We start from the raw sequence: 26,520 nt of genomic DNA, 5'->3' as shown, positions 1-26,520 counted from the left end.
GGTAGATGAACAAGTTAGGCTGAGTGTGCAGAGTTGGTGGGAGCCCATAGGGGTTGCGACGGCGGGAGACATAGTAAAAGATGGGAAGCCTAGAGAGTTTGAGGAGCTGGTGAGAGATACAGGAGTGCACAGAAGGCAACACATCACGTATTCTCGACTGGTGAAGAATCTCAAACGGAAGTGGCCGGAGACCGAGAGGCCCCTACAGCCGGATGAGATAGTCGAGACATTTTGTGATGTGTCAGAAGGGGGACACAAAGTCTCACGTATATATGAGCTGTTGATGTCTAGGGGTTGGGAAGAAATGGGGAGGATGAGGCAGTCCTGGGAGGCAAAATTGGGGGAGCCAATGTCAGATGATGGGTGGAGGAGGGTGTTAGGGTACCATAAAAAGGTGTTGAGGAATGAGTGACTGCAACAGATCCAGTTATATGTCACCCACAGGGCATACCTGACCCCGAACAAAATAGCAAAGTTCAATTTAGCAAACGTACAGACATGCCTGAAGTGCAGGGAAGTAAATGCAGATATGGTACATATCTTCTGGGCATGCGCAGAGATAGGCAGATTTTGGAGAGAAGTAGCCCAGACAATGGCAAGAGCAGAAATTACCCTGGATGTGGGATCCCTGAAGGTGTGCCTACTAGGAGGCTTCCCGAGACCTAAACAAGCTAAACATGTGAGCAAACTCAAGGTCCTAGCATATATACTTAAGTAAGAGTGGCTGTGAAAATATGGTGGAGGGATCTGCTAAAATGGGCCAATGCAGAGTCTGTATGGCAGGAAGCGAGAGGCAGAAACCCAGAACAGGAAGAGGGAGGTTTGGAGGTGTGGAGGCAATTGGTAGCTGGTCTGGCTGTCACAGAACAGGACGCACAGGATTTGTAATAGACTTTTAGTTGGATGATACTGTAAGGAGGAGAGACGATGATTGATGAAGAGGGACACGGGAATATGAGTGCCAGGTGGAGTGAAAACAGTTAAATAATAGAAATGTTTTATGCTGGTACTGATCAACAGTTGTAAAGTGGAATGTTTGTGTGTATAAAACAAACAGGGCCTCATTACACGTCATGGTTGCCGCCGGTATTTTACCGTGTCCGCCTTGGTGGATGGCTCTACTCCAAGGTGAGCGGGGGTGGTAATTCCCCATTCAACATTCACCAAGGCACTTCCCCATTCCCATTTTTGCCCCCCTAGGGCTCAATGGAAATGGGGAAGGAGCCAATTACGGTACCGCAAATTGCGGTACCGTAATTAGCACCAAGGTCCCTTTGCGGGCCCGTTCCTTAAAGGCTGGTAAAACCAGCCGTTGAGGTTGGGTCCCGCAAAGGGACCTCGTAGTAAGGCGGTAAGGGTTTACCGGTACCGGTGCCCTTACCAGTACCGGTAAACCCTTACCGCATTCCGTGTAATGAGGCCCATAGAAATTGTTTTTAAAAAAAAGTTGTTAAATTTGTTGCTTCTCTGCAACACTGGAGCCATACAGGAGGGAACAGAATGATCCATTCCTACTATGCCTTCTCACCTTTCCGGAGTGTACACTTACATTCCTTACTGGAGATCAGGCCGTGGATGGGGTACCCAGTTTAACTTATTGTGATTACTTCATGACCCACAATGGTTGTTCTCTCAATGAAAATGGCCGGCAGGTTGATTGTTGGCGCCCTCTCAATTCAAGCTTCTACAATGGGGAGCGCTGGAGAGGCGGAGTTGATCCGTTAGCTAAGTGCCCTGTTTAAGGTGATTCAATCCTGCAAGTGCAGCCGGCACAATGCCTTGGCTCTCCCGTTCCAACCCACCTTCAGAGCCAAACCCTGCTCCAGGTTCCATAGAGACCCCCACCAAGACGTCAGTCTCACAACTAGTAGTTCTGCTAAACTGTAATCCAGGTGTTGGTCCGGCATGCAATCACATCAGTGTTAGGCTGCGAAAGGCCCTCGGTTTCTCCCTGCAACGGGATCAAGGCACCATATCAGCAGGCCTCACAGTGGCAAGGGGGTCAGCAGGCAAATCGGGTGTTCTGGGAGATCCCGATGGCACAGGGCTCTGGCAGCACCCATTGCCTCCTGGAAACCCTCTTGTTAGACAACTGCCTTCCTCACCCCGGAGGACGAGGTTCTGACGGCTCTGGCTGGCATTTTACTTCTAGGACTCAAGTCGAGCTAGGCTCCCGCTGCAGTCTCCAGGGGTCCCTGCGATGCGATCACACTTGCACCCTTGACACTCTGGACTGCTTACAGGAATTGAGGTGGCACTTATATTGAATTGGAGAGGATTGGACCATGGAACAGGGATTATTCCACTCCCAGCATCAAGGAGCTCACAGGGATCCATCCGCCATGTTATCCAACTTGGACACACCCCGTCAAATATTATTTTAGGTTATATGTAGATGATAAACAAAGAAAAGCAAACAGGGTGTTGTTTTAAAATTCGGAAAACAGTTTTATATTTAGTAAAAAAACATATTCTGAAAGATAACCGATATGCACATTTGTTCTATCTTTATGCATATTAATCAGTTATCATATGTGTAGCATATGTGACAGGGTAGGTAGCTTATACTGTCAAGAGGGGTTGGAGACCCCTCTCAACTTTGGGCTGGAGGCTAATAAAGGCGGAAGGCAGAGCCAGTTCTATACGAGAGGTGAATGGTGGCATTTAGGAGAGCCCCATTTCATGTCCCCTTTTTAAGTGCTTCTAAGTGTGTCAACAGTACCGCTTCTGACCACTCCATCCATGGATCATATTATACTGCCTTAGTCTTATCTGTTTCTAGTAGAATAACTACAACTATGAACCTGCACTGTGCAGAAGACACCAACACGTTGAAGGACAGAGAGAGACAGTCACGAGCGATAGAACCACCGAGCAGGAACCTGGCAAAGCCTCTACACTTCGTGGCCATCACGAAAGCGAGCCTGCGGAGCAGCTTGCACAGAATATTTACTCACCTAGTGCTCTAATTCATTCACAGATATTTAATTCTTATGACAAGGCCACGGGACTCGGAGCATGCAATCCCGGCTAATGGACTGTCCCAACAGGACATTACATAAGATGGAATTGCTGTTACAACAGGCCACCATCGCTTTTCTGCAGCAGACCCAACCTTAGAAAAGGGGTCGGGTTAGACCCTTTTTTATGAATTGCACTATTTCTTACACCTCTGCGGCTAGAATGAGCAGGCAAGAGTGGCCTGGTGAACCAGAAGGAGAGCGCCAATGAGGGCATACGTGTGAGGATAAAAGGAAGGGCAGCAAACAGGAAGGTGTGCGTTGTTAAGGGGAGGGCAGAATAGGCAGAGGTGGAATACCAAGAGACCAGAAGAAGGAAGGATGGTGGGAAGGTGTGGGGAAGCGATTTGGAGAGACAATGAGGTATTGGTTGGTGAGAGAAAGCGGTACTGTATTGTGATTGTGCATGTAAGTTGTGTGTGTAATAGGGATATTAGAAGAGTAGGGATTGAATTGAGGGGTGGCTGAGGGAGTGAAAAAGGGTGGCTGTGGAATGGAGAGCATGGTAATAGTGGTGGGCATAGGGGACAGTATAGGAGTTGTGTGGAAAGGAGCGAGTAGTAGTAGTGGTTTGGAATGTGGAGAAGGGTGAGCAGTATTGTGAGTAGTCAGGAGAGAAGTAGTAATAGGAGGAAGTGGTAGGGGAGAGAGTAGGAAGAAGTAAGATCAGAGGATGCAGGTAGTTGGGTGAGAGATATCGCAGAGGGACAGTGGAGAAGGTTGCAGAGAAAGAGAAAGGGGAAGTTGGGCAGAGTTGGTGGGAGGAGAGAAGGAGGAGAACAATAGAAGGGCAGATGTATATATAGGGAGAGGAATACCAGGGCACGAGAAGAAGACGACCATGGAATTTCAGTGTCTGGAAGGCATGGCCACAATTCTTCGAATCAACGGATGCATAATAGGTCACGCCTAGAAAGACCCTGAGGGAGTTAAGTAGAAAATGCATTTACCTTTAGACCACCACCTTGAAGAAGGTAGAACCTCAAACAGAAGGGGTTACTGGTCAGTAGATACTAACCTGGGAAGCAGGGGTGCTGGGTTAGGGAGGGACTTGCCATCTCTACGCGAGAGAGGAAGGGCCCTTCCTTAGAGCCTGTTATGTCATATTAATAAAAATCTGCTTTTGGGGATTGGTGTGTTATTATGGCCATCTGTGACATATAGGATTATCAAAACACTCCTTGTGGGAAATGTAATAACATCCCAGAACATCCCAGTAGAAGGTTCGGTATTAATGAAAATCATCCATGTGTCATCTTTAGAATCATCTGGCACAAGTCCTGTGGAGGTTTCAGTACATTCACATACTGCCATGAGCATAGGCTTTTTATAGCATCATACACCAATCTTTAGGGAATTCAGTTCAGTGCAAAAAAGGAAGGATACTAAAGTGCTTCAGCCTATACTCACAGATGTGAGTCAAACTCAGTGCTCAACATTTTTTACAAAATATATTTGAATTTTATTATACAAATCACACACATAAAACACTAAAATTCATGTCAAAGACAATATAAAACACAATATAAAAAGACTCACAGTCCACAATAATACACAAATGTCTACGCAAATCGCCAAAAGTGGAGAGGATCACAATTTCTCTATGACAAATAGTTATCACTACAATGTGTAAATTACTGGACAATCCTATTGCAAAACCTAGCCTGACTTGTACAGGTTTCTGTCCTAACAGTGAAACTAATAGATGGACATTCATCAGGGGCATTTATAACTTCTGGGTGTTTTGTCTGTAGGGCAACGTATGGAATTAAATTTCCTGGGGCCCTGGTCCTCCTATGGATTCTTATTGCATACACCACACTAAGTACCCACAAAGTAGGATCGCTGTGAATCCCCCATGTGGGAGTAAGCGTTGTGAGAATAGGGAATTCAGATCAACCATAAAACCCCTTTTCAGATAGTTATGTAAACTCACAAATATAATCACACAATGGGGATTATATATCTACTATCTCTTTAAGCACTGTATTTGTGTGGACTGCAAAAACAGTACACAAAATCCCTTTGAGGATGTCAAATCATTTGTCACAGCTCCTGAAGAGACTTAGTTATCATTATACTCCCACCTTTTGGTGACTCATCATCCCACACTACTGCTGTAGCGATTTCAATATTACCACAATCCCCCATGGCAGCTCTAATATCAATGAACAACAACTATAGTATCCTCCAAAATAAGCACTGATAGGATGTTAATATATGTGAACATCTCTGGGGCCATTGTATACATATGCACATCTTTTATAAGGCAATTCAGTAACATCATCATATGCCATCACTGCATGGGCTTCATGCACCATCATGTACTGCACTTTCCCCTCTCCCTTCCCCCCACGCACTTTCCTCTCCCCTCTTCCCATGCACTTGCACGATCTGAATGACACATGGCCTAGTAAGATCGTTGTCTGTCCTCCCTTGATTCCCCTCCCCCTTGCCTCGTCGCGCCTTGAAACACTTGTGTATAGGCGCGTTATAAATGTCATATCATATCATATTTATGTTATTGTGTACAGCATGGACCTAGCTTGAGAGCAGTGGAGTGCTGTACGGAGTGTGGACAGCCAGTATTTGGGCTAGCATCTTTTAACAGTAGAACAGTACTGTGAGTTGAGGTCTGGAAATTGGTGTGCGCATCCACTGTGATTAGTCCTTGGCCAGGTGTTGTTCAAAAAGCCATGTTTAGAGAGATTTTCAAAATTGGAGAATTGTGGAACGATTCCGGGCCGATACCAGGATCAAGTTCCAGGGGGTTATTGTTATTGTCAGTGTGGTGCTCTGACCTGTCGGTATCTAAGTGCTCTATGGGTACACAGTGAATCACATGTTATCCTAAAAATGGATAACCCAAAGACATACTTCGAAGAAGAGAGTCTTGATTTTGTTACGAAAGGTCACTGAATCAGCGATGCAATGGACTTCTAGGAACAGTAGATTCCAATGTTTAATTTATGGTGCAAACCCTCACCAAGCCATGGGCTCGTTTAAAATGTGGTGTGTGGAAAAGAAGAGAAGCACTGGATTTTAAGTCAGGAGAAGGGTTATTACTTTGACATTCTGTTCCTGATTCAACATGGACATCTACCATAAAAAGCTTTATGGGCCAGTGTTAGTATTTTGAAGTCAATCATGGCCTCAACTGACAGCCAGTGAAGCCTTTTGTAAATTTAAGAGATGTTATGGTATGTTATATGGCATTTGTATAGCATCTAATGCCACTGGTATGAACTCAAAGTGCTGTGGGGTGAACACCATCGGAGGACTAAAGTCTGAGGTATGAGAAATGAAAGGAGGATTTTTAGAATGTGTGTGTACATTCTAGCGAGCACCAAGGTAGGGAGGGGTGGCTAGGACCCTGCTAGTGACCCATGGAGATCTGGTTAGTGGATGGATGCTGTGTTAGACTGTCAGGAGGGTAGGCAAGTCAAGGAGACAAATTACGTGCCCAGCTGGGCCGAATTTTATTTTATTTGGGACTCAGCTATATTCTAATGTCAAAGGTGATGTGTGTAATCAATTTGGGTAGTGAATTGTTGCAGATGTATGTGGGTGGGTGGCTGTGCACCCGGAAGGATATGGCTATGTTCCATTGAGATGGAGTGCTATGCGTATTATATCTAGGTGCGATGAGAGTATTCAGATCTTATCATACAGATCTACTAGACTCCCTTACCTGCTGGCTTGGTACTGTCTTGTTGTCTTCCCAAGTGACCCATCAGTGATCCCACCTCCCTATCTAAGGGAAATAGTTCACCTAGGTGGTGGACTAGGTCAGTCAAGATGCAGATAGTAAGCAAGGTGATCCACTTTTCTGAGGATGCTGAAAGAAATTGAGTTCCAGATGGTGTGAGGTTGGACGGAGAAAGAGGATCCCCCTGTTATGGTTAATTTAGTGATTAGGATGATGAGAAGGACAGCTGTTCCCGATCTCAGGTTTCTGGTAGGTCTGTCGGGTGTGAGCTTGTGTTGTAGATATTCTGCACCTGTGTTGTGCGGCGCTCGTGGGGGATGCACATTGCCCCAAAGGTGGCTTGTCACCCAATTGGTAGCCAGAGAGGGAATCAGAGGGCGGGTATGATGAAGTCTCTGGGGCCTAAGGCATGAGGGAGACTAGCTGCAGTGTTTTGAACCTGTTGGAGTTTTCTAAGCTGTGATGCAGCGGCGCCCAGGTATAGGTAGTTAGCATAGTCTAGGCGAGAGAGTACGATAGTCGTGATCACAGCCACTCTGTGTGGGAAGGTCAGGTGGCACAAAACAACAGTAACATTCACAAAACAAGCCTACAACACTATCCCTGTGGGAAAGGATGGGTGTGTTGTTTAATGTAACTTGTAACAACTGTATTGTGGCTGCTTTGTCCAATAACTTTAACTAAAAAGCACATTGGTTATTGGCCGGTAGCCAACAGATCAGGCTGAAGGATCTAAATGACACTTCTTTAAATGTGCAATAACCCAGGCGTGTTTGAGTACATTAGGAAAACAACATTTTCAAAGTAAGAGTCAATTAGTGTAGTGAAGGCCGGGCAAAAAATATCTGCATTATCCTTAATTATTGAGAAACAGGGGTCCGCTGGCACGAAAAACGAATGTAACCAAAGCCATTATCTGCTGGGCAAGCCTGGTCACAAGAGACAATGATATCTGATGATATATTCCTAACATCCTTCACAGTATAGAAGGAGCCTTTTTGCAGGTTCAAACAAATCCTAGGAATGTTATCTCTGAAATACTCTTGAAAAAATATGCACCATTTCTCAGGGGATCTAAGGACACTGTGTTATTGGTTGACTTAGATAAAGAATTTAAGATGTCAAGCAATTTTCAGGCAGAATTAGTGGCTAGGTCGATTTGAGTACTGTAATACTTTTGCTTACTTTCTAGTTGGAGCAGTGTAAGGTATAATTCAGGGTGTTCTCTTCATTACGATATTGTCTCCAAATCCTCTGTTATTTCCGAAGTGATAATTGGAGAAGGACAATATTGGGGGTATACAATTGCTCTTTAAATCTTCTCGGTGTTACAAGTTTATAATGAGCTGGGGCAATACGGTCAACAAGATCAGTGATAAGCTGGTTATATTGGCCAATGATTTAGACAGCGTAGCCAAACCTGGAGCTAGCGATTGGGCTGTAAGGACATGTTTGCTTCTATAAGTAATCCAAATGTTCTCTTTATTAGTGGTCGCAGTAATGAATCTGGGCACATTGAAAATAATAGCTAAGTGATTAGACAATAATAGTTTGAAAAGTGTTGGGTTCTCAAGAGAGATGTTCCTTGAGGAAATCGAGCCAATGGTCCTGCCCTTATTGTGGCTAGAGACAGTGGGATCTGAAGTATGCTGTGCAGACACTGGAAAGGTGAGTTATATCTATATTTATCATGATACTATATGTTAAGGAGTTCCACTGCTTTACCGGCCCGCCTGCTTCGTGCTCTCTTTATAACCTTGTAGGACCGTTGTTCTCTCCCCACTTTCGATCCCCAGCCTCAACGTTCTGCCAGCCGGCACCGCGGATACCACAGCTGTCTCACTGCACATAGTCCCATAGATACGCTGACCTCCTACATCTTCCCGATCTAGTTGGCTCCAGTGTGCACACCATCTCCTGTCTTTGACCTTTAACTCTTGGGATCTGCTCCTTCCCACATTGAGGTTTTTATTAAGGAGTTTGGATTCTATTTGTTCCCATATCCACGTGCATCCTTGCATATCCTCTGGCACAGCATTTCCATATGCCACACTCTCCTATTAGCTGTCTCTGATGCATTTAACAGCACTCTGAGAACTTATATTGGCTATGACAACCTCAACATGCTCATACTCACAGCACTGGGCAGTAGTATCCGCACCTAGTCCTCAGCCTTGGGATGTATTGCCTCTCAAAGACCCACTTGTTCATGTGCTCTTTTGCTTCTTAGTTAGGTTTCTCATATCCTTCTTCACACTCTGTTTGTCCACAGCCACAGGTGTCACACTGCACCAGCACAGAGGTGTTAGTTTGGTGTTTAGCCTCCTTCCTCTACTAAATTCAAATGGAGATATCCCCATTGATGAATACGGCAAACACCTATGTACTACTACATACTACAGCATCTTGTATTGACAACTTACAATCCTTACCATTGGCTACTGCCCACTTTATGGTCTGTGGGTAATTTATCACACTTGTGCGATGTTCTATGGCGCTAAGCTTTAGGTATTCTTCCATTTCCTTTGACTTAAATGGTACCCCATTGTCTGACAAAAGCACACTCGGATTACCTGCCCATCAGAATGCCTCATATAGGAATCATATGACACTTCACATGCAATACCAGTGGTCACCTGTACCTTTTACCCACCAAGTGAGCAAGTCTCAATTACCAACACACAATATGTGGGGCAACCCTCAGAACTTATTGGACCCATAATATCTGAGTCGGCCTTCTCCCACGGCATGTTAGGAATCTCAGTCAATGTCATGGGGCTTTTATGACTCACACACCCCTTCTCTTCCACTTCAGAAAGGTTACACTCCTTGAGATGTCGCTCCACCTAAGTATCACATCCTGGCCACGAGTAATCACATCTCACCCATTGCTTGGTATTGGTGATACCCTGATGTCCTTCATGGGCAAATCTTATTATCCTCTCTCTTAAATCCTACGTAGGTATCACCCTCTCCCCCCTTTTAAGTAGAGATCCCTTTATGTACCATTCTTCTGTAACTTGCCATATACCTACCAGATTGTTCTTCTTTAATCACATATTACTCTTGGATACCGGCAATTACTTTAATTAAGTATACGTCTTTCTGCATTGCTTCCTTCTATGCTTCCTCCAGGAAGGCCTGCTCCAATACTGACATAATGTACTCTGTGGTATCCTCAATGACTTGCTCTTCCTTACTTGCCAACCTTGAAAGACAACCTGCAGTATGATTCTTGATTTGTGATACTGTAAGGGTGCAGAAGGAGGAGATTGACATACAGGTGGCATAGTGATTGCTATAGATATTTATTCAATATAAAAGTAAAGAGAAAACCTATCTTTCCCTATATCTATGAGGGGTTTCCCTGCCTCAACTTAAGTGCTAATGGGTCTGTCAGGATATCTTTGTAACTTAAAGAGTCCTCTGTCCTGTGTCAAAACCATGCCATCCTGCTCAACTGTCTCCGTGACCCTCTGCCGACCCTTCCTGTCTAGCAAACTATCGTCCAATCTCCATCACCTCTTTCCTGGGCAAACTCCTGGAAAAACTTCCCATCTCCCAGCTTAATCTTCACACTGAATCTGTTGGTTGTCTCCATGACCATCAGTCTGGCTTTAGAGCTGCCAGAAGAATGGAAAGTGCTCTTCTGAACATCCGTGAAGATCTCCTCTCCAACCTTGATTCCAACACCCCCTGTGTCCTCATCTTACTTGATCTCTCCTTTACCTTTGACACAGTCAACCATGGCATCCTGCTCAACCGTCTCTGTGATAACCTGGGTATCACTGATCAGGCCCTGGCTTGGCTGACCTCCTTCCTCTCCGATTGACCCTCCCAGTTCCAACTTGGGTTCTTCCTCTCCTCTATCTATATCTCTACCTGTGGTGTTCCCCAGGGGTCTAACCTTTTTCCCTGGCTGTTCAACCAATACCTGGCACTTCTTGCCCACTGCATTGCCACTCTCTGCCCCAACTTTCAGTTCTATGCGGATGACACTCATTTTCAGACTCCCTTCCGCCACCTCTTCCCCTTCTCTCATCTCTGACTGCCTGTCCGCCATCCAGGAGTGATGTGCCGCCAATGATCTCTGCCTCAATGCCAGTAAGACTGAGATTCTCCTCATCGGCACACCTGCTCCCTCCTTTCCTGTCACTCACTGGCCGGCCTCTCTTGGTCTTCTTCCTGCTTCAACCTGCAAGGCTAAAAACCTCGGGGTCATCATCAACTCCATGATTTCCTTCTCTCCTCACATCTCTGACGTCTCTAAAAAGTCACACTAAAAGCTGCACCTCCTCAGAGGTATTCTTACTTTACTCTCCTTCCCCCAGAAGCTCACTGTCTCCAGAGCTCTGGTTCTCGTTAGGCTGGACTACTGCAACAACCTCTTTCTAAATCTGCATGCCTCTACTCTCTGCCCTCTGCAACGCATCCAAAACAGTACTGCAAGACTTGTCTTGGCCTCAAGATCAGGGATTGTATCTCTCCAGGCCTGAAATCCCTCTACTGGCTCCCAGTGGCTGCGAGGATTAAGTTCAAAGCCCTCTGCATTGTCCACAAGGCCTTCTGGGGCCTGGTAGGAGATCAATACCTTCAACTCTCTCTTCCTAAATATCTTCCTTCTCAAGCTCTTTGTGATCTAAATTTACATTTTCGAAACCTTTCATGAGTTCCAAATCGATGCTCCTCTGTGATTTAAATAACACTTTGTCAAATCTTCCATTACAAGACAAGTAAAACATATGCACAATTGCACTATTTGTCATACCTGAACATGATAACAAGGGAAATGAGAAAAACATACAATCAAACATCCTAACATTCATTTTAAGTCCAACTTTCTTCTTAGTATTTACAATAACAAACCCTGGCTTTATTCGTTCCCCCTTCTCCACTGGAATGAACTATGCATCTTAGGACATATCTAATTTTGAACCTGTTCTTGCTCCTGTGCCAGGGGAGAGGTGCCAGTATCCCTCCACACGCCACTGATATGGATCCAGCTCTTGTTGGCCTCCACCTTCACAGCAGTCGGAGTCATGAATATCATGCGGTATGCCCCATGGAAATGCCTTTTGTTCCAGTGTCGTATGTAAGTAGCGGATAAATACCAGGTCGCCAGGGAGAAAATGTGACTGATGAAGGTCTTCGGGTTCTTGGACGTTTCCTCCTGTTGACTGGTGATTAAAAAACACAACATGTGAAGATACAAGTCTGACACTTTTGGTTAAAGCACTAAGGTGTTCCCTAAACCTCTCCCCAAGAATCTTTGCTGACTTATGGACATCTGATAATGTGCATTCAGGCAAAAGTGGTATGTGTGATCTCTGCCCTGTCACTATCTCATAAGGACTGAGATGATGTTCCTTCTCTGGCTGATTTCTTAAATAAAACTTGGCTAGTGACAAACAGTACATCCAATCCTTCCTTAGATCATTACAATGTTTTGATAATCGAACTTTAAGAATTCATTTAAACACTACATGATTCTGTTGGCCTGAGGGTGGTGCATTGAACACAAACTATGCTTGATTCCCAAGAGAAAAGTAATCTCTGAAAACAAGGCATTAAAGAAGTGGGTCACATTATCAGACTTCAGGACTTCACAATTTCCCCACCGTGCAAATACCTCGCTCTACAAAACCTTTATGGCAGACTTAGTATCAGGGTGTACACATGGACCAGCCTCAAGCCATCGGGAAAATGGGCAAACCACCACAATGAGATAAAGAAAATGATTGCACCTCTGTATTATATCCACTAAATCTATCCCCAGGAAGGGCACCAAATGTCGAGGCAAAATTCCTCTTATAGTCTTCATTTTATTTCCAGGGTTAAATTCTCTACATACTATACAGTTCCCTACGAATGTAATCACCGCTCTTGCAGATCCAGTATAAACCATTACTCCTGGAGCTCTGCTGTGATTTGTCATTGAAAAGTGAGTGATGGGTATGGTAATTGCTCTAGAGCCACAAGAAGCAGCTCTACAGGCATTGCTATCTTTCCTATAAGCTCCTGTTTCCACAGCAAATCAGTGGGCAAGAGAACACATCCCCTCTTTTCCCAGAGCTCCTTCTCCTCTTTTGATTCTCTTTCCTGCATCTCTACAATTTGAAGCAAAGGGACCACAGTATATGGGGCTAGCTACTGTACCTGCTGGGACATGGGGCCTCATTACGAGTTTGGAGGTAGCCATGGTGATAATTGGCTGCCTCCAAAATCGTGTCCGGGTCCGGCTTCTGTGAATGAGGAATTACTGGGTCATTCCAACCTCGGAGGACCCAGTAATTCCTCATTCACAAAACCAATCCCCATTCCCATTTGAGCTCCCATAGGGCTCAATGGGAATGGGGATGGATCTAATAATGGGCCCGTTAATAACAGGTCCGTTATTAGCTCTCTGGTCCCCTTGCAGGACCCGCAAAGGACGTCTGGTCTGACCAAATGTTCTGAGCGGGTCCCGCAAGGGAACCTCGTAATGAGGCCCATGGTTTCCATTTTTGGGGGATCTGTGCTATTGGGGCAGTATGGTTAGTATGCCCAGTGCATTTAACTATTCCCACCTCTATTAAAAATGTTACACTTCGATTAGTCTGGATAACAGCGCAGTATGCTGGTCAGGGATCCCATCAGATCTCCTAAACCCTCTATTGCACCATCTTTACAAGCCTGAATGTACAGTGGAGGTTACATACGCAGAGTCAGAATAAATAGTGACTACCTTCCTCTTGTCATTTCCAGTGCCTCTGTGAGTGCGACTAATTATACTGCTTGCGCGGAATAATGTAAAGGCAACTGTTTCTTCATCCTGACTTGATATTCCCCATCCACAATGCCTACAATAGCCGCACCTGTATGCCACTCATCAGTTTCCTGATTTAGTGTCAAAAAGCCATCAACAAATAGTACCTCACCGCCCTCCAAAACATTCTCCTTAACATTTGTCCTCTCTTACTCTTCTCCTTCGTAAGTCATACAGTCATGGACAATATCATCAGGTTTCACTGGTACGGCTACAAATGTCATGGGATTAACTAGGTGACACCTTACCAGAGATATGGAAACATTTGATAGAATAGCTCCACACCCAGATACTCTGTGTTGTCGAAGTCGATTTGGACTTCTCCAAAGTTACTCTGTGTTGTCGAAGTCGATTTGGACTGCTCCACATACAATGTCCCCCGGCAACCCATAGTAATGGCAAAGTCTTTTGTATCGCAAAAGGAACTGCCACCAGAGCTTGTTGACATGGAAATTGGCCTTGCATAACAGGGTCTAGGAGTGCACTATAATAAGCCAAAGGTTTATGACCTAATGATGTTTTCTAGGTCAGGATCGCTGTCATCACCTGCCCATCTGAATGTAAGAATAAATAAAATGGCTTTTGGGAATCTGGGGACGCCAAGACTGGAGCACTGCTGATAGCAGCCTTGAACTCCCAAAAACAAGTCACCATCTCTTCTGACTATTCAATTGGACCTTTCACCTTCTGCGCTCCCTTAAATCCTTGCAGCAAAAGCCTTGTGTAACTAGAGTGGTCAAAAATCAAAGATCTACAATAGTTAAAGAGTTACAGGAACTGCTCCATTTGTTTCACAGTAACTGGCTGGGGAGTATTCAGAACTGTGGTGGCTCTCTCAGGCATTACCTTTCTTCTTGCAGGCGATATCACTTGACCCAAATATACTACCTCTGTCTGTCAGTCTGCTTTGTACCCCTTCTCCACAAGCAGGGTGAGGGGTGTTATTGAATCTCCTCGATACTGCTCTTCTGAAATGCTACAGACCAGTAAATCTTCCCCATACTGGATTACTGTACTGGACACATGTATGATATGATGATATGATATGGCATTTGTAACGCTCCTATACACAAGTTTTTAAATTCCCCTACTCCATTTGAACCACCGTATTAAAGATACTCATGAAAGAGGATCATTTGCCAAGGTTGCATTGTATTGGTAAGGGGTTGTGGAGATCTTGGAGAGGGCCACAGGTAAATTCAATTTAGGTACCTCAGGTAAATCTTTATAGGGGCTAATTCAGAGAATTAGGCAGGATAAAGGGGTGCACAGATTCATACTGTTGTGTTGGTTCTGGCCAAACGCTCATTGGCTAAGCAATGGATATCAAAGACCCTTCCTACCACATCGGCTTGGTTAATGGCTATGCACCTTGGGCAACCATTGCACTGAAACTATTACAGCAAAAAGGGTTGGAAGATGATGAAGGGGATATGCTATTGGAATTGGGAATATTTATTGATAAGATGACAATTAGCCAGACATGTGTCCTTCTTGAAGCACAAGATTGTGTGCCTTGATATCTGATGTGTACATTCATGTTTGAGATTTGCTGGGATTGGTTGCTAAATGGGAAAATGTCTAATTTTCTTTGCTACACCTGCTATATTATTTGCTAAGTTTCCTATAACACACACTATTGAATTGTTATGTAACAGTTTGCCAGTGACAAGCCCTCTTGTATTTTCACACTTTGTTGCTGCTTCACAGAAAGTTATGGTTTATTCTGCATCTATAGTATTTGATTGTCAATCTCTTTGTGCCAGCCAATTAGTTTGTTTACGAACTGAACTGTATTAAGTGATTTCCTGCTCTCATTGCATACAGGTGTTTGTGATCTGTCACTATTAATGCATATGCTTAATCACTCTTGTCATTCATTGATTTGTTTTGTGTGACGTGCAAATACTGGTATGAACCAATAAAGAGATTAAACAAAACGCCTGAGTAACTAGTCCACAGGCTGTGCATTGTATTTCTAGCTTCAGCATTCAGTATACAAATGATCTGCATGGCTACAGCATAAAAGGCATTTCTCCTAGCAACCACCATTAAGGATACTATTGAGAAATGGTTTCCAGTGTGCTGAGAGACTGCAAAAAGTACTATTTATTCCCAGCAACCACAATTAAGGCTACTGTATACAATGACTTCCAGTGTGCTGAAACACTACAGCAGCCTTGAATAGATTACAGCTCAAAACTATGGATTGCGACCAACTCCACTTAGATCTTCAGAGTCTGTCTCTTAGTGATTTACTGGGATGCTTTCCAAAGTACTGTTCGGCCAATTCAATCAGCTTAATTTAAAATGCATTCAGACATCGGTACGTTCACCAAGTCCTGGCACAGCTGACAATTCATCGTTCACTGTTTCAATGGCTGACATGCTAAATTGATACATTGCCCAAACCAGAAATGAATATCAACGTTCAAAGTTTTAAAAATACATGCAGTTCACAGCTAATACCTTAGACGAAGTCAGCATCTCTGTTAGGTGTCTAGACCCTATGGCTGTAGACATGCAACATGCATAACACCCAAATTATATGTGCTTGTACGCACAGATAGAAACCCACACCAACGCTCATGCGCACACATGCTCATGCACACAAACCCAAACACACACATACGCACAGACACACACACATGTTTAAATTGCATATTTAATGCCTTATACAAACGTCAATGTTTTGTTGTGATGGTACGTATTTATTCATGTGGTTTTCTAGACTCCCTCAATGCACCAACGAGCATCAGAATGATATAGGTGGAGCTAGTGTGGCATGGCCAGGTCACATTAGAGACGGTAGAGGATGAATGATGGTACACCATAGGGGTCGGGAAATACCACCCGCTCCAGGATGCTGGCCCCAGAGGCTGTATAGGACCTCCATCCCACCACTAGTCTTGTGCCCATGTCCCTCGTAGGCCCCCAAGATGCTCACCATGCTCCATGGAATATGTGATGCTGATAGAGGGAAGCGTCACACGCATGACCCTGTAGTCGTGTGTGTTGGTCCTCTCAAGCACACTGGCTCGTAGCTACGCATTCACCCACACACTTCAGGTAAGGAAAACCACAAAGACAGGAGGCAAACTGGAACATGGTTTATTCCTGTTCCATGGCAAACTGAAACTAAAACCCTGCAACATCCTCCCCACCCCCTAACCAGGCTCCTCTCCTGGCATGGGCTCCCAATAGTCTGTAGTGCCTCCTTAAAGCCGCATTGCCATTTGTCTGGACACAACAACATGGTTCCGCAAAACTGTGTCTCATCAAGAGTGGAGAAGAGAAGAAAGTGGGAGAGAGGCTTCTGAGGTTCCGGATGTAAGCCCCACACATGGGAGCTGGCAGTCCTTCCACAGAGTTAAGATATCACACAGGTAATAGAGTTCAGTCGCAGCAGCTTACATCTGTAACACCATCCTGGCGTTAAGTGTCCATAGCAGAGGGGCCGCTGGACTCCAAGATATAGCAGGGGTGTAGAGGCCCAATGCAGCCCACTGAACCAGTAATTACAACTGGGAAAGTTGTAGTGAGCTAAACTCAGCTCAAATCCAAATATCCACTTCTTATATCCACACACCTGCCGCAGGCCTCCCAATCACAGCCCCAATTACACACACTTCTCTAGAGTATAAAAGGATGGCTTACAAATAGAGGCCGAAACATGTCTTGTGATGCTTGTGGCCTTGTGCAGAAGGGATGTAACCAAGCAGTTCGGGCTGGACTGACCCCTTTGTGGCGACTAATCCTGATTTGCATATTGTCTTTCCCCTTTTGTAATGGCTTAGCAGGTGAAGAACAATGGTCTGGAGGGTTGCTCAGAGCAATGCCAGAGGTTCAGATTAATTCAGAATCTTCCAGTCATCAACTCTTTTGTTTTGATTTAGTCACCCCGAGTGGGACAGGTATGCCCGGAAGTGGGTCCCGTGCCTGCTTGCCTAGAGACCCAAGCTACTCCTCACTAATGACACCCAATGAGACGGAAACATGTCTGGGGATGCTTGTGGTCTCATGTAGAAGGGATGTGACCTAGCAGTTCTGGCTGGACTGCCCCTTTGGGGGTTGGGCCAAGCCTGATTTGCAAATGGTCTTTCCCATTTTGTAATGGCTTGGCAGGTGAAGACCATTGATCTGGCTAAGATTAATTGAAAACCTTCCAGCTATCAACTCTTTTGTTTTGATTTAGTCACGCCGAGTGGGACAGGTATGGCCGGAAGTGGGTCCTGTGCCTGCCTGGCCTAGTGACCCAAGCTACTCCTCACTAATAACACCCAATAAGGCGTAAACATGTCTGGGGATGCTTGTGGTCTCGTGCAGAAAGGATGTGACCTAGCAGTTCTGGCCGGACTGCCCCTTTCGGGGTTGGGCCAAGCCTGATTTGCAAATGGTCTTTCCCATTTTGTAATGGCTTGGCAGGTGAAGACCATTGATCTGGCTAAGATTAATTGAAAACCTTCCAGCCATCAACTCTTTTGTTTTTCTTTGGAAATAGAGGCGGCGAGCAATAAAGTAGATGGACAGAGTCAAAGCAGAGCTGGTGAAACAATGCCTACTTTACTCATAAATAATATCATTTCTATATGAAAGCACCAAGAAAAAGAACAGAATTTCGTCATCCCACAAAACATTATTGAATAGCGCAAGTGAAAAAATGTGGGTCCAGTAGGTGGAGGAGTTATTTAAACACCATTGTGTGACTTCCTTCCTTCAATGCTGTGTGTTATAGACATTGATATTGATTGTCTTTCTGTGCGGTTGTTTTGGGATTTTACCTTCTTCAAAGTTTAACGTTACTCCTGCTGCACCCCTTTCTTTAACCCCTTTGCTGACTCACATCCTGATGCCACCTTCTAGTCCTTTGTTTCGTCTGTACTATGCTTTTTAGCATATGAACAGATGTGTTATTACTGTTAGGACATTTCCCCAAAATACATAGCTAGCAAACCTTTAAATGCAGGTGGTATTCTAAATATAGAACAGTGATATTTTTCAATGATGTCCACACATGATATATCAGTGGCCGCTTATTTCAGATTCAGCGTTTATCAACCTTGGTACTATTGGTGGTATAAGCTGTGGTAAATATGATTGCGATTTCCACTATGTGGGGCTTTCTTCGGATTGCCCCATCAATACCATGCAGGCGTCCACCTACCAATGCATTCATGTCTAGAGGCATTTTGACGGGTGATATGTCATTCTAACAAGGACATTCGGTTAGACCTCAGTTTCTATATTAGAATTACACCACTGTTAAAACGAATCGCAAATGCCATCTGCCATGTGCATGGCAGGTGGCATTTACAAAGGCTCCTATGGAATCCGCCGGATTTTTGCAGGATTCGAACTAAATCCAGAACCAAAATCGCATACGGGCATGGACAGAGATGCTGATGGATTGTGGCGGTGAAGCTTGCAGATTCAAAATTTGCACAAATCAAAGAAAGTCATATACAGAGTATAATAATAATATGTATTTGCATTTAGTCCTTTAAGACTTTTATAAATTATTCTTAGATTTCAATCATATTCTTAAAAGACATAGAAACATGAACATCCTACTTAACATAAGACAATAGCATACACATACATAAATACACGTCTATATAACAAAATACACATAAAGATATTTATCACTGGTTGGCTTTGACAAAAACATTAACAATTTGAATTCGAATGAATGAGTGTAATTCAAACCTATGTAAGCTTGGACATATAATTTAGGTGCTTTTCAATGTGTAGCCGTAAGTGGTGAGTGCGATCTGTGAAGATGTTGAAGCAGAATTCAGACAATAGCACCCAAAGTCAATGGATCTAATCGTACCAAAGTTATGTACTAAGCCTTCATATGTACACACACACATATATAAAGCACCCAAATGTACACATTCAGAAAATAGGTGTTCAGCCGTTTCGGCAATATGAGGCAATTTGCAACCTCTACAAAATCTCTGATTAGGAGGTAATTTCAGCTGAGGACCGAGAACCGTGAGCAGAGGCAGCTGGTTAATCCGCAGGCGCAAAATCAGCATTCGTATTGCCGGGTATGGGCTCTGGAGCATAAACAACTGGGGTTGTTGGAAATGATGGACAACATTGGATATATATTTATAGTTCTCAAGTTATATATATGGTCGTAATTGATGTTCCAGTCCCAGAGGTTGAATTTCCTTATAAACGATTCTTTAGTTTCTCTGTAATTGGTTCCAGGGTCAACTTTCCATTCGCAATCTATCTGTTTGAACACTGATAAGTTTAGGTCTACGAATTTACAGCCTCTGTTCACTGGTTCTCAGTCACTATTAGCACCTAAAACTTTCAAAAGCGGGCATGCCGGAGCCACTTTAGTTTTAATATATAATTCCTCACATTTTCTTTGGGCCTGACCACCCAAGGAGACAAGCCCCTACTCCAATCTTAGATAGTCCATTGGAGTAGAGGGACCCAGTTTTAGTATTGTTCTCCAAAACCTCCCTTCAAGGCGATATATCCAGGTTACACTGCCCATAGTCAAAGCCTCTAGCCCGTATAAAACGGCACAACAAAAACATTGGTGGTATCGTTTCAGAATTCCCTCCATCAAATAGCCTGCAGTATGGTTTGCAAATGCATGGAACAGTAGAATAAAATGACTAGCTTTCCGAATTTCAATCTTACTTATGTGGCCATAATCTGCAGATGTGTTCACTTCAAGTCCTACATATGGGTAGTGCATAACATATTCAATGGGGCCTTGGGATGTGGTTATAGCAATTCTATTGACCTTTTTTGTTCTGATCAACATGGTCTTAGTCTTTTCCATGTTGATCAATAGTTCATTCTGACTAGCATAGTTTAAACGTTTGTGGAGCATGTACTTCATCCCAGTATAGGTATGGTCATATATTACCAGTTCATCTGAATATAACATGCTAGAGACTCTGGTAATACCTAACTTGAGAGAGCAGTTTGAAGAACTAGACATTCTACGGCCAAGTCAGCTAGATAGAGGTTGAAAAGCAGGGGAGCCAGAACACAACCTTGCTTGACTCCCCAGCTGATCTGAATCGGTGCCGTCACTAGTTCATCATTACTCAGGTGCACCCTTGCAGTAGTGTTATTATGGAGCAATTTTACTAGAATCCAAGTGATTTGCCCGCGGATGAAAGTACTGCGGCCAAAACGTTTGCATGAGAAAGGTGCAAACTACCAAAAGTGTGCACCTTTCTCATGGGAACACACATACATTCTCACACCCACACACACAACACACCCATAACACCCCGCAACCACACCCTCAGCACACCCCCACCCACACCCCCATCATAAACAAACCCCACTTACCTTCATCTTCACACTAGGTTCCTGCAGTGCCAGTTACCCTTCACTTCCGTGATCGGGAACTGGCGCTGCAGGGTTATTTTCTTTTCTTCTTTTTTTTTTTTACAATAAAGTATAGTGAGCGGGGCGATGCGGGGGCCACCCCCGCAGCCCCTGTTTTTTTTTTTTTACAATGCTACCACCAAAGGTTCGAATTTTTGGTGTTCGAACCTTTGGTGGTAGCATTTTTAGAACATTTGGTTGTTGCTACCATTTATTTTCGGGAAAATCGTCCTAAACAATTTTACTATAGTAAGGAGCCATCCAGGATAGCCTTGATTTTCCATCTTGCTCCATAATTGTGGTGATTTACTTGGTCAAAGGCTGCCCTGAAGTCCACATAGGTGATGTATGAACCAGATCCTTCTTTTAGTCATGCCCCAAGAATCAAATGATCCAATAGCCTGATATTATGAGTCGTAGACGAGCCTGGACGAAAGCCTGTTTCAAAGAGAGGTAGAATATTCATAGACTCTACTCAGGCCTGCAGCTCTTTCATTACCAGGTTGGCAAAAACGATTCAGGTTACGTCCAACATTGACAGCAATCTATAATTCTCTTGCAGGGATCTATTCCCTTTTTTATATATATGTACAATTATAGATTGCTGCCAATTTTCCAGAATTAGGTGGTTGGTGCACACCCAGTCGAATAATGTCCCCAAAATGAGTGCCCAACTTTCAGGGTCATTCTTGTGAACTATATTTGCTAACTCCTTGATTTTTAAAGTTTAATAATTAATGCCTTCAGCGTTTCAGATGTAATGTCCAAAGGCCAACGGGCAGACTGTGCAGGGTTTAATAGTGAGAGTCTGTCAGTGCTCTTCATTTTTCCTCCCACGTAACTCATCCATATTTCTTCACCTGTTGGATTAATGGATTTCGAGCCTTTAGCATGAGTGAGGATTTGCCAAATAGTGTGCATGTTTTTACGTCTAAAAGCACCTATCAGCCGTTGCCATTTGACATTTCTTATGGAAAATCTCCAATTTCTGACCCAGGTTCTATACAGCGACTTTACTTTGTGTGTCTGTATCTCTCTTTCAACTATGGAGCCTATTGATATTCTAAGATTATGTATCTCCCTCCGCATCCTATGTTTAGAATCTCGGATCATAACATCAAATGCAACTTTGAGATTTTGCAGCCTATTTACTTTGGCCTTGTGCAGGCTGTTATAGAAATGTAGAACTGCCACTGACCACCCGTTCCGCTAGGATAACATCAACATTTGTAGGTAGTCCCTATCAGTCCTAATATCCTCCAATATTTCAGAAGAAACAATAAAGCATCTTTTGACGGAGTGTGCTCTACTGATGGAACAGTGTCAGAAGGCTTTTAAACAGCTTATGGAGCCAGATAGAGCCACGACATCCGAAATATTAAGGACTATGATTCATTCAGGATTCTCTACAATACTCAGAATAAGAGCAATTGCCTTCTTGCATAATAAAGATTGCCCGCACTTACAGCTCAGGAAGTCTTCATTCTATTAAAGACGAGGAGGCACGCATTATGCTTTAACTTTCTTTAATACTGCCACATCAGCATTTTAAAACATTAACTTTAACATCACATTTAATTTTTTACTGCATGTCCTCAGGAAAAAATGAAATCGCAAAGTTAAATTCTTGAATCAAATAAAGTTCCAAACATGAAATCAAGGGACTATGCTCCCCATGATCCTCCAGTCCTTAGTTGTCCTGACCCTCTCCTTTCCACCTATCAGTGTCCATCCTGGGGTATAACCACTCTCAACCCCAGGCACCTTCCTCTTTCTTTGCCATAAATGTCCTTGATCCGTAATGTGCACTGTTCTTGCCAACAAAGAACTCCAAATTCGATCTGGGAACAGCTCTGCACTGTGAAATCTCAATGGTCCAATGGGGACAAATTGCAACCACACTTTCCTTTCCTCACTTCCACACTTTCAAGCCATTTTCTAGTCATCTCCTGCGAGAAATAGAGAAGTAAAAATGAGGGTGGGAATGATCAAAATCTTGCACATAGTAAATCTAAGATTCATCAACTTTCGTATTTCCGGGTGGGATATAATGCTCGCCTCCTCCTCTTTAATAGAATGAAGACTATCCGAAGTGTGGGCAATCTTTATTCTATGACAAGACAGGAGGCTCCCATTATGCTTGTTCAAAGCTTGCTACCACCCTATTAGGTATATCCGACACAGGCCTGAAATAACATTTCTTAAAGGACGACTCAGAGGACCAATCCGCTGATTACATAATGTCCTGGAGAGAAACTCCTGCTGCAAAAGCTCTGGCCGCCTTTGCCCCCCTAGCAGAATGAACCCCAAATAAGGATAAGTCTATCGCTGCCCATTGCATTTCTTCCCTCACGCATCTACCAATAGTCGCTGTTTCTACCGCATGGTGGGGCTTTCTGCACGCTATAAGCAACTGGGACACCCCGCGTGGTCTTAGCTTGGTTGTCGCTGCTTCCTAATCTTTAATGCATTGCACAATGCACAACTTAATTTCATCTGTGAAGCACGGGTACGAAATAACTCTGGAGTCAGTTTTTGTTCTTTTAGCAATGGTAAATGCTACTCCTTCTGGGTAGAAGATCTTTCTATCTATCTCCAGGGCCTTGACGCCCGACACTCTCCGACACGCAGTTAAGCATAACTTCCCTGACAGCTGTGATCGGGATAAATTCTCATTTTCTGGCCATCTAAGAAATAGATGAAAAACGTCTCTAACATCCCATAAAACCGCGTACTTGGGTTCTGGTGGCCTTCTCAACTTCATACCCTTGAGAAGACGTAATACTGCTGGATGCTCCCCAATAGCGCTACCTTCCACTCTCTCGTGGACGGCTGGGATTGTCGATCTGTAGACCCCTATTGTTCTGTAGGCACTACCTTCTTGAAACTTAGAAGCTAGGAAATTCAGCACCTGCACTAAAGGGGCTGAAACGGCATCCAAGCTGAATTCCGTACACCATTGAGTCCAACCGTTCCATGCTGCACTATAGCTCCTAATGGTGGAAGGTGCCCAGGAGTCCCTGATACAGTCTGAAGCGAGCTCTGAAATTCCTGGCAACTCCCATCTTCTCCTGAAACCCTGCAGGTAATCAGGTGCAACGTGCCTGCCTCTATTAGTGGGTGAACTCGGCCGGTCAGGTCGAGTAGAAGGTCCGGCTGATTCTGAACTATCCTCGGGAAATCCGAAGAAAGTTCCATCGCTACTGGAAACCAGGCTTGAGATTTCCAACATGGTAGCACCATCACCACTTCCGCCTTGTCTCTTCAGACTTTCGCTAGGGCTCTCGTGATCAATTGCAAATGGCGGGAAGGCATAGTGCACTGCCCCGCTCCATGGGGGTAGGAATGCATCTGTACCCGCTGCCCCCGGGTCGATTCTCCAGCTGAAGTACTTCTGTGTCTGAGCGTTCAGTCTCGACGCAAATAGATCTATATCTAGAGGTCCCCATACTTCCAGTAACTGCCTGAAAATTTGAGGATGTAGCTTCCAATCGCTGGAGTCTACAAGATATCGTGAATTCCAGTCTGCTACACTGTTCTGATTCCCCGGAAGATACTCTGCTGTCACCGCAACTCTGTTCTGCAGGCAATAATGCCAGAAATCCTTCGCTAGCTCTGCTAGCATCTTGGATTTCGTTCCTCCTAACTTGTTTATATAACGTACTGCTGAGATAATGTCCATCTTCAGCAGCACGCAGCACCTTATCTTGTCTCTTGTGAATGCGCGAACTGCAAAAGAGCCCGCTAGCAGCTCAAGGCAATTTATGTGCAAGCTTAGTTCTGCGCTCGACCATTTCCCTCCTGTTTGAATCTCATCGCACCTGGCTCCCCAGCCTGTCCTGCTTGCGTCTGATTTTATGATAAGGTCTGGAATGTCCCCGAACATTGCTCGACCATTCCAGGCCTCCATATTTTGCAATCAGCACTGAAGCTCGGTAATGGCTTCATGGTCCAGACTCACTAGTTGATGGTAACCTATACCTCCCCGAAGGTGCCTGATCTTGAGCCTCTGCAGTGCTCGATAATGAAGCGCCCTTGGAAAAATGGCTTGAATGGAGATCGCCAGCAGACCCGCTACTCTGGCTAGATTCCGAAGCGAAATAGTCTTCTTCGCTGTCACTGCTCTGAGCTCTTTCTTTATCGCTCTCACTTTGTGACCTGGGAGCTGAAGTACCGCTTTCACAGTGTCTGCGGTGAAACCCAAGAATTCTACTCTCTGAACTGGCACAAGCTGAGACTTTTCCAGGTTCAGTAGGAAGCCCAACAAGGATAGGAGCTTGAAAATCCACTGCACGTCTCTTGTGAGGGTTTCTTTGTCAGACCCATCACGAGAATATCGTCTAGGTAAATGATAATGCAAATACCTCTCTCTCTTATGGCTGCGGCCACAGGTTTCATCAATATTGTGAAAGCCCAGGGGGCCAACACTAGGCCGAATGGGAGGCACGTAAAGCGAAATATCTCTCCTTCCCACCGGAATCGGAGAAACTTCCGAAAAGCTGTCGCAATCGGAATCGCAAAATATGTATCTTTAAGATACAAGCGTGCAAGCCTGTCTCCTGTACGCAAGAGGTCTCGGAGTAAGTGAATGCCCTCCATCTTGAAATGGTTGTACTTGAGCCACAAATTTAAGGTCTTTAGACTTATGACGGGTCTGATCTTCTCCCCTCTGTGTACTAGGAACATGTTGCTGAGGAAACCTTGTCCCCCTTGCGTGTTGCGCTCTATCGCATTTTTCTCTACCAATTTCACCAGTTCGCTTTGCAGAAGCACTCTCTCCTCTTGCGGCATGCAGATGGGATAGCTCTCTGAACTGTATTGGATCGCCTATAAAATGTAAATGAAGGCCTGCTACTGCTTGCAAACCCCATGCATCGCTCGATAAAGCTTGCCACGCTCTTACAAAGTGTAGAGTTCTCCCCTCCAATGCGCATGCTTGGTGTACTCACCGCCTGACATGCTGGGCTGACGGAAGGAACCTCTCCCCCTGCGACCTCTCGAGGGTCTTGCTCTGGCAGGAAAGAAGGTGCCCTGCTGACACCTTTCCCAATATTAGGTGCACAACCCCTGGGGTCTCCGCTGGTAGTTAAATCGACCGGACGAACGACCACTGAAACGTCAAGTCCTGGCAAAAACTTGCTGCAGAAAGATTTTCCTTATGGAACTCTGTGCTTTTTCCAACGCTGAGTACGTTCTGACAAACTGAGACATCTCTTTTGCAAAAGTTTCTCCGAAAAGAAGCCCTTTAGCGCTCTCCCCTGCCTCATAGGAGGCCAGATCGCTGAGTTTACTGTCGCTCTTTAGGAGGACACCCCTTCTCCTCTCTGAAGAGAGGGGGCAGTTGGCATTCCCCAACAGGCACACCGCCCTCTGCGCCCAGTTGCCCAATGCTTGGGCATCTACTGGGATTCCAGTGTCCTTTGCCTTTTCAGCCAATTCCATAATTTTAGCCAGCGGTCCCGCTAAAACCAGAACCTTGTCCTGGCATCCTCTCCATGCGCGATCAACACCCTTCCTGATGTCTCGCATGGATTTAGCAACAAATGTGTTAATCTTGGGGTCTTGATCAGGAGTCTCTGCCAGTTTCCCTGGCAGCTCCGGTCTAGGACATTCCA

Source organism: Ambystoma mexicanum, chromosome 4q (assembly GCF_040938575.1).
Source record: "Ambystoma mexicanum isolate Mex_15411 chromosome 4q, UKY_AmexF1_1, whole genome shotgun sequence".
NCBI lineage: Eukaryota > Metazoa > Chordata > Amphibia > Caudata > Ambystomatidae > Ambystoma > Ambystoma mexicanum.
This window is presented reverse-complemented; position numbering follows the sequence as displayed.